The 13,046-nt window shown below is 42.3% G+C and overlaps 1 protein-coding gene across 7 annotated transcripts in view; it reads left to right on the top strand.

Annotated features, from left to right (window-relative positions):
* The window catches only part of TNS3 (tensin 3), a 321,108-nt gene that overhangs the window by 134,913 nt on the left and 173,149 nt on the right, over window positions 1-13,046 (top strand). The gene's annotated exons all lie outside the window — the stretch shown is intronic.

Raw genomic sequence — 13,046 nt, forward strand, 5'->3', positions numbered from 1 at the left:
AAATGTGAAACTAAATCCTGCTGAAGTCATCCTCCCAGTGCAAGGTGATGGGAGTGGGGAGTTGTAGAAGCCTGCCATTTTGCTTGGCCTCATCTACACAGTACTTGATTGTGGGGTGGGGATCATCATTGAGATTGTAGCCCATGAGAACGGTTAACCCTTCCGTCCCCTTGAGCTGTGATCTTGCCCAGCAATTTAGGCTTGAAAAAAGCCTCCCAATTGGCTCCAGGGGGAGCCGTTTTCTTAAGCCTCATTGCCATGGGGGTGGGACATCTTCGCATGTGTGTATATGAATGGGTTTGGAGTATGGCCTAGCCCACTGCTGGCATACAGCCCCTGGGAGGCTAGCCATGAGGGAAAGCATTCCCCTGCCTGTAAAAGATGCCAACAAAGTGGGGTTTGTTCCCAGGTAAGTGAATGCAGGATTGCAGCCCCAGTATTGATTGTTCTAATGCTAAAGGAAAACAATATTCTTCTCTTCAGAACTTCTATTTGTCTTGTTTCGCTTCTTCTCATCATTCTCTCCTCTACCCCCTCTTCTGGAAATCTTTTACACATATTTGCCTACTCTGTGTATATTTTCCTGGGCATACTTCCTCTAGCAAGAGAGTCCTGCTTCATGATTTGAGAAACGTGTTTGCAGATGCGCTTTATTTCTCTCTTTGTGTGTGTATTGGATGTTTTGGAAACAACGTAAATTGTTTCAGAGAGCTGGGACAAAGGTAACTTTCAGCTTCAGTGGTTATTCTTTGTTTCTAGTGTTGCTGTTGGTTTGGACCATAAACGATGATTGGGGTGTTTATACTAAGTCTTCTGCCCTATTCATTTCTTACATGGGAATCTGGTCTTGTGATAATTCCTTGCTTGCATGTCAAAGGGAACATGTTTGTTAGTATCTGTGGGTGGCAGGTGTATACTCTTGACATGTTGCAGCAGTCTTAATGTTGCAGGGTGGTAGGAAGGGAAGCCCAGATTTGGATGATGTTATACTGTCTTTGAAAGTCTGGCATGCCATTGTAACCAGAATGAATTGGTTTAATGGAATAAAGTAAATAAGTGCCGACAAAGTATTTAGAGACTTGAAAATACAAACAGGTAAATCTTAATTGCTGCAAGAAGAATGGCAGGGGGTAGGTGGGTGGGATGGATTTGTGATGAAGCTTCAGAAGACTGGGCTAAGTTGGTGCTTGCACATGTAGTCCTTGGCACGTTGCAACCACTAATACTTGTGATTTAGTAGAGGATGTCTTCTCTTCCGAGCTGTGATGCAGGGGTGTCTTCATTGTTCAAAGACAAAGCATAGAAACAAATGATATTTTACTGCCTCTGCTTTAAATATTTCCCACATGGGGGAACTAACTGTATGCAGACCCGACTACCTGTAGGTTTTAGTTTTGCTGTGGGCCAAATATTCCATATTTCCATAGCTGCTTGTCATTTCAGGGAAGTTAGAGATGATATTGCTCAGCTTACTGCATTGCTGGAATCTAGATGTGACTGGCTGTCTATATAACCGGAGTTGTCATAAGGGACATTCTTCAATATTTCCATCTAAATATGATACAAAACCTCAATATTTATTTATTTATTTATTTAACACATTTTAAAAAAATTGACGCAAATAAAAGTCCTTTGGGTTCTGCATTAAAGATTAGTGGCAGTAAGCTTAAGACTCAAGTTAGGTTTGCTCTTAGACTTAGACTTTTGACAACCTAGCCCAGCTACGGGAAGCTGGGGGTTGTAGGCCAACACATCTGGAGGGCACCAGATTGGGGAAAGCTGGCACTGGTACTGATACATATGTGTTTCCCTAGCAGCTACCACTCAGATGTTCAAACCTGGCCCAAACGTCTAGATTTTCTAAATGGATCTGGGGAGCATCTGGGAACCCGTTCCAGCCTGGGCCTATGAAAGTATTTTTAGAGTGCAATCCTATACATGTCTAATCAGAAGGGCCATTGAGTTCAATGGGTCTTACTCCCAGGAAAATAGTTATAGGATTGCACTGTTAAGATGTTAGTAAAATATGTGTTTACAAGATAGTTATACAATTGTAATAGTCCAATCAAATTATATTGTACTTGGATGTTACAGATTTCTCTTACACAGACCCGTACAAAGTAAACAAGTTTCACTGTAGTGAGAATAACAGTAAGCATAAATGAATGGTGGCAAGTAATTGCAAAAATAGTCAGCAGTTTTAGCTTGCAGCCATCAGCAATGAATTGGATGCATTGTGTTAAGTGAAGTAATGCATAAAACAGAGGGTCTGTTTTGAGTATTATGTCTCCTGAACCTCTGTGTGCAGTCAGGTTGGGAGGGGACCTCAAGCTTTTGCACTTTCTCTTGGCTCCTTTGCCCATACTCCCTCATTGTGCATTGAAATTATGTGTCCACCTCTGAGGGGAGCAGGAGGGAGGGAAAGTGTGTGAGCCATAGATCTGATCTCACAACACTGTAAGACCGGTGAGTGGTAGGGAGAAGAAATAGCTCCAGCATTGCAGTTCATTGAAACGTTTGCTTTCAGCAGACATATGTATCACTTCAAATGCTAAAAAGCATGAATTTAAAAAAACACAAAATGGTATGCTGTATTTGTCTAGTGGGACAAATGTAGGAAAGAGCTCAATGGTTATCCACAAATATATATCACTGAAGATGCCAAGTTGCTATTTTCAACTCAGCCCTGAAGACTGAAGAAGGCGGCATTAATGAAAATTAAGAATCTACAAATTCAGACCAGATGTCAGGAAGCGGTTTTTCATCCGGACGGCAACAAATATGTAGATCAGTATCTCGGACAGAGTTGTTGAGACAAAAAGCGGTGCAAGCTAATACAGTCCTGAGGGAAATGTAGCCCTGAGTGAATTCAATATCCTCTTAGAGCTAGTTGCATATCTACCACTGCGGAATGGTTACTGCATCTTAAAGATGGCTGTATCAAAGAGCTCAGTTTTCTGTGGGAAAAAGGCCCAGATAATTGTTCCTAAAATTTCCTTTTTACAAATCCTTTTTATTGTGGCCCATTAATGGGCCTGTATTAGTTTTTATGGTAGATGTTTCAATTGGATGTGTCTTTGTTCTGACATATGTAGCTAATTAGTTCCTTAGGAAGGAGCAATCTTTAATGCTTAATCTCTCTCTTAATTGGCTTTGTTTTCCTAGTATGGTCTTGGGCCATTCATTCTATATTGCTGAGTTTTTAAAATGTACGGCTTAAGTTAGAAAGCTGTTTTTTTGTCCACCCTTCCATTCTGGGTTATCCATTACCTCCTCGCACCCCTGTGTGCAGAAGTGTACAGAATATGGTATGCGGGCTGCTTAAATCACCTAAGGCAGTTTTGTGTGGCCACAAAACTAGAAACCTGAAGAACATTTTTGTATGTGTAAGGACTGTAGAAACACTATCATAAAACATGTTATGTGAAAATATTGCTTGTTTGAGTTGCTCTGTAACTAGAAGACCAGCCATAAAGAGACTTCCCTTTATTACTTTTCCAGTTCTCTTCATTCTAGTGAGGTGAATCATAATGCTGATTATTTTGGATTCGCACTCCCCTACTAAAAAAAAGTAGGGTGGGAGGGGGAAAAGGGTTTTTTGGTCACTTCAGCTGTTTGGAAGACTGAGATAGTGTAAAGGGATATGTTCTGCCTTGATGGTTGAGTCACATATGAGTCAATGGGTAGGTGGGTAGCAGGATTAATTAGATACTGGGCAATTCCTGTGCATATGGTTCAATGACATGTCTGCCCTGTTCATGTGTGAATCATAGTATGGGTAGGTGAGACTAATTTTTAATGTCTAAAGGGGCCCACAGTTGACAGGAACCAAGGCCAGCCCTACCATGAGGCAGAATGAGGTAGTCGCCTCAGGCAGCCGACTTTGGGTGTCATAAAAGGGCAGCAAATGGTTAGCTACTTACTTAGTTATTATTGTACTTCTACTGCTAGGGATGGGGAGAGGTGCTTGTGGGATTTTCTGCCTCATGTACCAAAATAACTTGGCTGGCTTTGGATACTATGCACCTTGATTTTTATTTTGAAGGGGGGCACCATTTGCTGCTCTGCTTCAGGCCCTGACAGGAACCCTATTCCAACTTAGCTTCCTGTTCTTTATTGCCCCATGGGCTTTCCCCCAATTTGGCTCACTTCTGCCTGATAAACGGGCCTCTGGTAAACAGTACCACTCAAAAGTTTATTGGTATTTCAGATCTACAGGTAAATAACAGAGGCTAAAAGATAGTAACTCCTGTCGGGGTACGTCCATGACTAAAGTCTCCCACTGGTGTGCAAAGGTTATGCAGATATGCTTTAATTAATTAATTAATTAATTAATTTCTATACCGCCCAATAGCTGAAGCTCTCTGGGCGGTTCACAAAAATTAAAACCAAAGAGCACAGAATAAAACAATATAAAATATATAAAACATTAAAACCACAGTATAACAATACAACCAGAATAAAACCTAGCAGCAATGCAGGGATTTAAAATACAGATTTAAAACAGCAAAGCTAAAAGTATAGAAAGCTAAAATGCTAAAATGCCTGGAAAAATAAAAAGGTCTTCACCTGGCGCCGGAAAGAATACAATGTAGGTGCCAGGTGAACCTCAGTAGGGAGCTCATTCCAGAGCCGGGGTGCCACAGCAGAAAAAGCCCTCCTCCTAGTAGCCATCCGCCTCACTTCCTTTGGCAGGGGCTCACGGAGAAGGGCCGCTGAGGATGATCTTAAGGTCCAGGTAGGCACATATGGGAGGAGGCGATCCTTCAGATAATCTGGCCCCAAGCCATTAAGGGCTTTGAATATTAATACCAGCACTTTGAATCGGGCCCAGAAATAGACTGGCAGCCAGTGCAGCTGGAAAAGTACTGGTGTAATATGAGCTCATTGGCCAGTCCCTGTTAACAACCTTGCTACCCTATTTTGGACCAGCTGAAGGTATGCTTAAGTTTGCCCCTCATTATATGCTTCTTAGTAACAGAGAACTTGCCTTTCCCTTAGTCTATTTAAAACTTATATTCTTCCAGGGCCTTCTCATGCAGCCTGGCCTCACAGTTACGCCAAAGAAGAACTGCTGTGGACCTTCTTATGGCAGCTGGAAGGAGTTGAGGTGGAAAGATCCATGATCACAACTCCTCTTCCATGCTTGCAGCTATGAGTGTGGAGGAGGATATCTACAGGGGCCATAGGATTGCTCTTCCTGACACCTAGATCCTTTTCATATGTACTGCATATAAAAGCCAGGTCTTTCCCATCCTATTGTGCCTTTGATTTTTTTGGTACCTAAATGCAGGACTTTATACTTATCTCTTTTGAATTTCATATTAATGGTTTTGGCCCAGCGTTCCAGCTTGTCAAGATCGTTTGTATGGTAGGTAATTGTATTGCAACTGGATTCTGGACTGTAAGGGTTGATATTAAAACATAGTGACAGTGAAAAAGTAACCACTGTGCAGAGAAGCTGTATAACCAGCTTTTAGAGAGAAACTAGAGAGGCCTATTATTGGCTGAGATTATCTTGAATAATAAATTATTATTAATAATTAGTACAATGTTTTGGGTTTGAATTCGTAATTGTTAAAGTAGTTATGACAATTTTTTTCTACTGAGGGACAGGGAAAAAGGACTGGGGTACTGCAGGATATTTCGACATATTACAGGGGTTCCTTGACCAAAAAACGCATGGAAAATGAGTGCACGAAAGCAATGTTAAAAAGTGGAAGAGATTTGTTCTTTTGGCTTCATATCTTTTGTAAACCCATCTTTACAATAACCAGTCAGTGGGTAGAACTACTTTGAGCTCTACAGAGAGATAGGTATAATCATATCTTATGTGGTTTGAAACATGAGGTGGAAGCATTGGCCTTGTGTACTAATGTAGATTACTTAAATCTGAAAATACTTAACAGTATAGCAGATAAATTTATTTTAATTATGAGCAGGCTCAGAATAGCTTGCCTCCTGCCTTTTCTCTCTTTTCAAGAAGTCTAGACACCTCAGCAGAGTACAGATTAAATCAAAGCTCTGGGATATGGTATTAATGACCTGAAATCCTCCTTCAGGCTGACTTCCTGCCTTGTTGAAAGTCGATTTAGCAGAGCCACTGCCAGACCAAACAAATTTATTACCTCAGAATCCTGAGGTTTATTTTCCTTTCTTTACAGATAGCACAGATTTATAATGTGTCTCTAATGGCTCCTTCTTTTAAGAAGTGGGCCAAACTGTCCATTAATTTAAAAAAATAAAAGAAGTCAGCATGATGTCAATATGAAAATTCTTTTTCTTATTAGGGGACACATTTTCTGAAGCTTGTTTCTGGGGACGTTTTTATTTTCCCTCCCTGCCTTTCCCCCCATACCCTTCCAAATTGGTTGCTGCCTGAAGGGAGATGATCAAACATTTTAATATTGTGTTCTCCACAGAGATGTTCTGGTTTCACTTATAAAAGCTTATTCATACCATCCAGAAAGAAGAAATGAAATCAGAAAAACGAAAATTTATTTGTGTTTAAAAAACACCCCAAATTTGAACTAAAATAGAAATGCCATAAATAAAACTAGGAAAGGAAACTTGCGGGGCGGGGGGAGGAGGACCCAAACCATGATAGTATTCTAGACAAAGATCAAGTGATTTATGACCCTCAGTTACTTGCTTTACTCAATACTGAGTGTGGTCAACTCAACATGTCTCCTTGGCTTGTCCTGTTTTATGTTCTGTTCTGTGCACTATGGGTGGGATCAAGCTGTAATCTGCTATAATTTTTGCTCCACTGACTCTGTGACACCCTTTCCAGAGGAAGTTGTCAATCACTGATTCAGAGGTATTAGCCATTTATAAATGTTTGTGTATTCTGAAGCTGTGAACTGTGGTAATAAGGTACTAATCCCCTTTGTGTAAATTTTAGGTATGTATGTGGAAATACCATACATTTTTATGCCCTCAATAATTCTGTTAATCATTTTTTAAAGTATTACCAGCTCTTTCCTTCTTTATGTAAGTTCTTGTATTTTCTGTTTCTTAATGTATGGTCCTGTCTACATCTTGTAATTTTTTTAAAAAAAATTCTTAATAAAGATGTTAAACAGACACTTATTTTTATGTTTATTTTATGCATATAAATATTCCTGAAAGTCTTCATTTCAAAAAGGCATTGGAAGATAAGGTAGTAGTCAGTACATGCTGACTTTAATACCATTCTGATTTAAATAGGGCAATGTTTTATTAGGTGGAAATAAATGGACTGTTTCTCTGCTATCATCCCAGATAATGTTTTGAAGTTGCCAGTTTTTCGTACAGCAGTGCAAGAGCCACTGTCCTGTGGCTTTTTCCCATGCCACCATCATAATGGTGATGAACCACGTGGGCATGACCAGTTGGACAGATACTTTCTGTCCAATCATGGGTGCACTGGTAAGGACCAGCAATGTGGTCCCAACTATTTATTTTTGGGTCCTCAAATGTTATCACAGCAGTGTGGGGAGAAGCCACAGTGAAGTGGTCCAGTTAATATGTGGAGAGCTTGGTAGTTCCATCTTTGAAGCAGAATGTGTAGGCCTAGCCTTGAGCAGGTCTCCTGGGAGCGCCTGCATGTAGCTGTTGAACAACTCCTTGGAGGAAATATAATTTACTCAAATAAATTTATCTTGCTTCCCCATCAGAATATACTACTCACCGCAAAAGAACTTGATATTCCTGCTGTGGAATGCTGTGCCTCAAATGCACCAGTAGCCATTTCTTCTTTTCTGAACTATATAAAAAGATCAATCATTTTTGAGTATGGGAGGATGCAAAAGTTATGTTTTCATGGATTCCAGTTACTTTAAATATACTTGAGAACTCTGCCATTTTCTTGCTGGGCAAGTGGTAGGTTACCTTCATTGATCTTCATTCCATACCAAATGCACTTGACAGAGATTGGATTAATTAGATTTACTCAATGCATCATACACTTCTACTTCTGTTTTATTAGGAAACAGCAGAGATTTAAGTATAGCTTTAAGGCGTATCATTCTGTCAACTAGGAAGCTGTGTATATGTTTTTTCAAATTCTATCTATTGTGGGTAGTCATGACTTTAAGCATGATTAAATCTGGATACAACCCATTAACAGATGCCTATCAGTTCAAACAGAATCCTGAATATACTTGAAGCCTATGAGATGTACACCTAGGGGAAAACCTCAGGGTGAGTCTGCATTCCCTCAGGAGAGATTCAGAGACATAGCACTGCCTGAGGGTAGTCATGTCTACTGGTGTGCCCTCACGTCCCTCCAAACCTTCACCTCAGTTAATGCCACAAGACTCTGTAACGTATTAGCATGGCTTTGTTGTTGTTGTTCAGTCGTTAAGACGTGTCCGACTCTTCGTGACCCCATGGACCATAGCACACCAGGCCTTCCTGTCCTCCACTCTCTCCCGGAGTGTGCTCAAGTTCATATTCATTGCATCGGTGATACTATCTAGCCATCTCATCCTCTGCCGTCCCCTTCTCCTTTTGCCTTCAGTCTTTCCCAGCATCAGGGTCTTTTCCAGGGAGTTTTCTCTTCGCATTAGATGGCCAAAATATTTGAGCTTCAGCTTCAGTATCTGTCCTTCCAATGAGCAGTCAGGGTTGATTTCCTTTAGGAGGGTTGACCACGGTATCCTCCTGGACTGCCTGGAGGGGTTGGGCATTGGAGACACCGTATTGCGGTGGTTCCGGTCCTTCCTCTCCGGCAGGTACCAGAGGGTAGCACTGGGAGAGGAGGTTTCGGACCTGTGGCCACTCACTTGTGGGGTGCCACAGGGTTCCATCCTCTCCCCGATGCTATTTAACATCTGTGTGAAGCCGCTGGGGGCTATCATCAGGAGGTTTGGGGTGCGGTGTCATCAATATGCGGATGACACACAGCTCTACCTCTCGTTCAAATCTTCACTGAGGTTGGCCGTAGAATCCCTGTCCAAATGTCTGGAGACGGTGAGTGGCTGGATGGGGAGGAATAAGCTGAAGCTGAACCCTGACAAGACCGAGGTACTTTTGGTGGGAGACGAGAGGAGGCTGGGGGATGTTGACCTGGTGTTGAATGGGGTATGGCTACCCTTGAAAGACCAGGTCTGCAGCCTGGGGGTCATTTTGGACTCACAGCTGTCCATGGAGGCTCAGGCGTCAGCTGTGAGCCGGACAGCGCTGTATCAACTCCATCTGAAATGGTGGCTGTGCCCCTTCCTTCCCGACCATCTGCTCCCATTGGTAGTACATGCCCTGGTCTCCTCTTCTTTAGACTACTGTAATGCACTCTATGTGGGGTTACCCTTGAAGATGTTTAGGAAGCTGCAGCTGGTATAGAACGCGGCGGCTCGCCTGATTAAAGGCAGCCGCCGGCGAGATCACATCACTCCAGTGCTGAAGGAGTTGCACTGGTTACCAGTTGTTTTCCAGGCCAAATTCAAGGTGTTGGTTTTGACCTTTAAAACCCTATATGGTTCCGTCCCAGCCTATCTTAAGGAGCGCCTCCAGCAACACCAGACAGGCCACTTAACAAGATCAGCCTCGGATGGCCTTCTCTCTGTCCCATCAGCCAGGACAGCTAGACTGGTGGGGACGAGGGAGATGGCCTTTTCTGTGGTGGCCCCCACTCTGTGGAACTCCCTCCCTAGGGAACTCCGTCATGTCTCCTCTTTAATGAGCTTCCGCCGTGCATTAAAAATGTGGTTGTTCAGGCAAGCATTTGGGGTGGGTTAGGGTATTTTAGAAGATGTTTTTATTGTAGAATTTTATTGTTTTAAAGTGTTTTATTATATGTTGTACATCGCCCAGAGTGGCTGGGTGACCAGCCAGATGGGCGATTAATACATTAAATAAATAAATAAATAAATAAATAAATAAATAAATTTAAGATTGACTGATTTGACCGCCTTGCAGTCCAGGGGACTCGTAAGAGTCTTCTCCAGCACCACAGTTCGAAAGCATCAATTCTTCGGCGCTCAGCCTTCCTTATAGTCCAGCTCTCACAGCCATACGTTGCTACTGGGAAAACCATAGCTTTGATTATGCGGACCTTTGTCGGCAAGGTGATGTCTCTGCTTCTTACTATGCTGTCTAGGTTTGCCATAGCTTTCCTCCCAAGGAGCAAGCGTCTTTTAATTTCATGGCTACAGTAACCGTCTGTGGTGATCTTGGAGCCCAAGAAAATAAAATCTGTCACTGCTTCCATTTCTTCCCCTTCTATATGCCAGGAAGTGATGGGGCCAGATGCCATGATCTTCGTTTTTTTAATGTTGAGTTTCAAACCAGCTTTTGCACTCTCCACTTTCACCCTCAACAAGAGGTGATTTAGATCCTCTTTGCTTTCTGCCATTAGGGTGGTATCGTCTGCGTATCTGAGGTTGTTGATAATTCTCCCGGCAATAATTCTGATCTGTGATTCATCCAGCCCGGCGTTTCTCATGATGTACTCTGCATATAAGTTAAATAAGCAGGGTGACAATATGCAGCCTTGTCGTACTTCTTTCCCAATTTTGAACCAATCGGTTGTTCCATGTCCGGTTCTTACTGTTGCTTCTTGACCCTCGTACAGGTTTCTCAGGAGACAGGTAAGGTGGTCTGGTACTCCCATCTCTTTCAGAATTTGCCACAGTTTGTTGTGATTCACACAATCAAAGACTTTAGCATAGTCAATGAAGCAGAAATAGACGTTTTTCTGGAATTCTCTTGCTTTCTCCATGATCCAGCGAATGTTGGCGATTTGACCTCTAGTTCCTCTGCCTCTTCGAAACCCCTCTTGTACTTCCGGTTCACATACTGCTGAAGCCTAGCTTGTAGGATTTTGAGCATCACCTTGCTGGCATGTGAAATGAGCGCAATTGTACGGTAGTTCGAACACTCTTTGGCATTGCCCTTCTTTGGAATTGGAATGTAAACTGACCTTTTCCAGTCTTGTGGCCACTGTTGAGTGTTCCAAATTTGTTGGCATACTGAGAGCAGCATTTTAACAGCATCATCTTTTAGAGAGCCAGCATGGTGTAGTGGCAAGAGTGTTGGACTGGGAGCTGGGAGATCCCGGTTCTAGTCCCCACTCGGCCATGGAAGTTCACTGGGTGACTTTGGGCCGGTCACACACTCTCAGCCCAATGTACCTCACAAGGTTGCTGTTGTGAAGATAAAATGGAGAGGAGGAGGATAATGTAAGCCGCCTTGGGTTCCTTGCAAGAGGAATAAAGGCGGGATATAAATGCAGTAATAAATAAATAAATTTTAAATAGCTCAGCTGGAATACTGTCATCTCCGCCAGCTTTGTTGTTAATAATGCTTCCTAAGGGCCACTTGACTTCACCCTCTAGGATGTCCGGCTCACGTTCAGTGACTGCTCTATCATGGCTATCAGGGACATTCAGATCTTTCCTGTATAGTTCTTCTGTGTATTCTTTCCACCTTTTCTGAATCTCATCTGCTTCTGTTAGGTCCCTGCCTTCTTTGTCCTTTATCATGCCCGTCTTTGCACAAAACGTTCCTTGGAGATCTCTGATTTTCTTGAAAAGATCTCTAGTCTTTCCCATTCTATTGTTTTCCTCGATTTCTTTGCATTGTTCATTTAAGAAGGCCTTCTTGTCTCTCCTTGCTATTCTCTGGAACTCTGCATTCATTTGGATTTATCTTGCCGTTTCTCCCTTGCTTTTCACTTCCCTTCTTTCCTCAGCTACTTGTAAAGCCTCATCAGACAGGCAGAAGGTGTTGTAGGTCTTCATAAAACCGATCAACCTCATCTTCTTCGGCATCAGTGGTTGGGGCATAGACTTGAATTATGGTGATGCTGAATGGTTTGCCTTGGACATCTATTTTTTTATTTATTTATTTATTTATTTCATTTCTATAGCGCCCAATAGCCGAAGCTCTCTGGGCAGTTCACAAAAATTAAATCCAAACAACACACAATAAAACAATTTAAAATATACAGTTCTTCGTACTGAGATCATTCTATTGTTTTTGAGATTGTACCCCAGTACTGCTTTTCCCACCCTTTTGTTGACTATGAGTGCTACTCCATTTCTTCTAAAGGATTCTTGCCCACAGTAGTAGATACGATGGTCACCTGAATTAAATTCGCCCCTGCTTGTCCATTTTAGTTCTCTGATTCCCAAGATGTCGATGTTCAATCTTGCCATCTCATTTTTGACCCCCTCCAGCTTACCTTGATTCATTGATCTTACTTTCCAGGTTCCTAAACAATATTGTTCTTTACAGCATCGGACTTTCTTTTCACCACCAGACACATCCACAGCTGAGTGCCCCTTTGGCTTTGGCCCAGCTGCTTCACTCTTTCTGGCACTACTTGGAAATTCCCTCTGCCCTTCCCCAGTAGTATATTGGACACCTTCCGACCTGAGGGGCTCATCTTCCGGCATCATATCTTTTAGCCTTGTGATACGTTTCATGGGGTTTTCTTGGCAAAAATACTGGAGCGGGTTGCCATTTTCTTCTCCAGTGGACCACATTTTGTCAGAACTCTCCACCATGACCTGTTCGTCTTGGGTGGCCCTGCACGGCATAGCTTATGGCTTCACTGAGTTATGCAAGCCCCTTCGCCACAACAAGGCAGTGATCCATGAAGGGGATTAGCATGGCTACCCCCCTGGAAATCACCCCAGTTCTGTTTCAGAACTAAAAGCATGGTACAAAATAGTGGACCCGGGTTCCTGGTGTTTTGCTTCACTCCAGGTTACAGGAAACCAGTAGAATATTTGAAAATAGATGCTGCTTATTGGGGTTATTGCACTTCAAGATTCTATGAAGATTTTCATGCATTTGGTCAATGCGCAGGTGAGTTTTATTTTACATGTGAGTTTTATTTTTTCTTAATGAGGTGTTTGGTAGTCTGAGAAAATGGTAGAGGGAGGGGAGGTAGGCCTATTAGGGAAAGAGGTAATTGAAAAGCTGTTAGCTTTAACTCAGAGTTTACTTCTGTGTTTGCCAGAAGATTTGGTGCACTCTCTAATCCAGTGGTCAGAAGTCCAGATGGTTACAAAACTTGTATTTGTGCTTGTATCAGGCAAAGAAAATGGTTTTTGGTT

This window comes from Heloderma suspectum, chromosome 5 (assembly GCF_057233095.1).
Source record: "Heloderma suspectum isolate Gila_16-S chromosome 5, 16-S_ref, whole genome shotgun sequence".
Classification (NCBI taxonomy): domain Eukaryota; kingdom Metazoa; phylum Chordata; class Lepidosauria; order Squamata; family Helodermatidae; genus Heloderma; species Heloderma suspectum.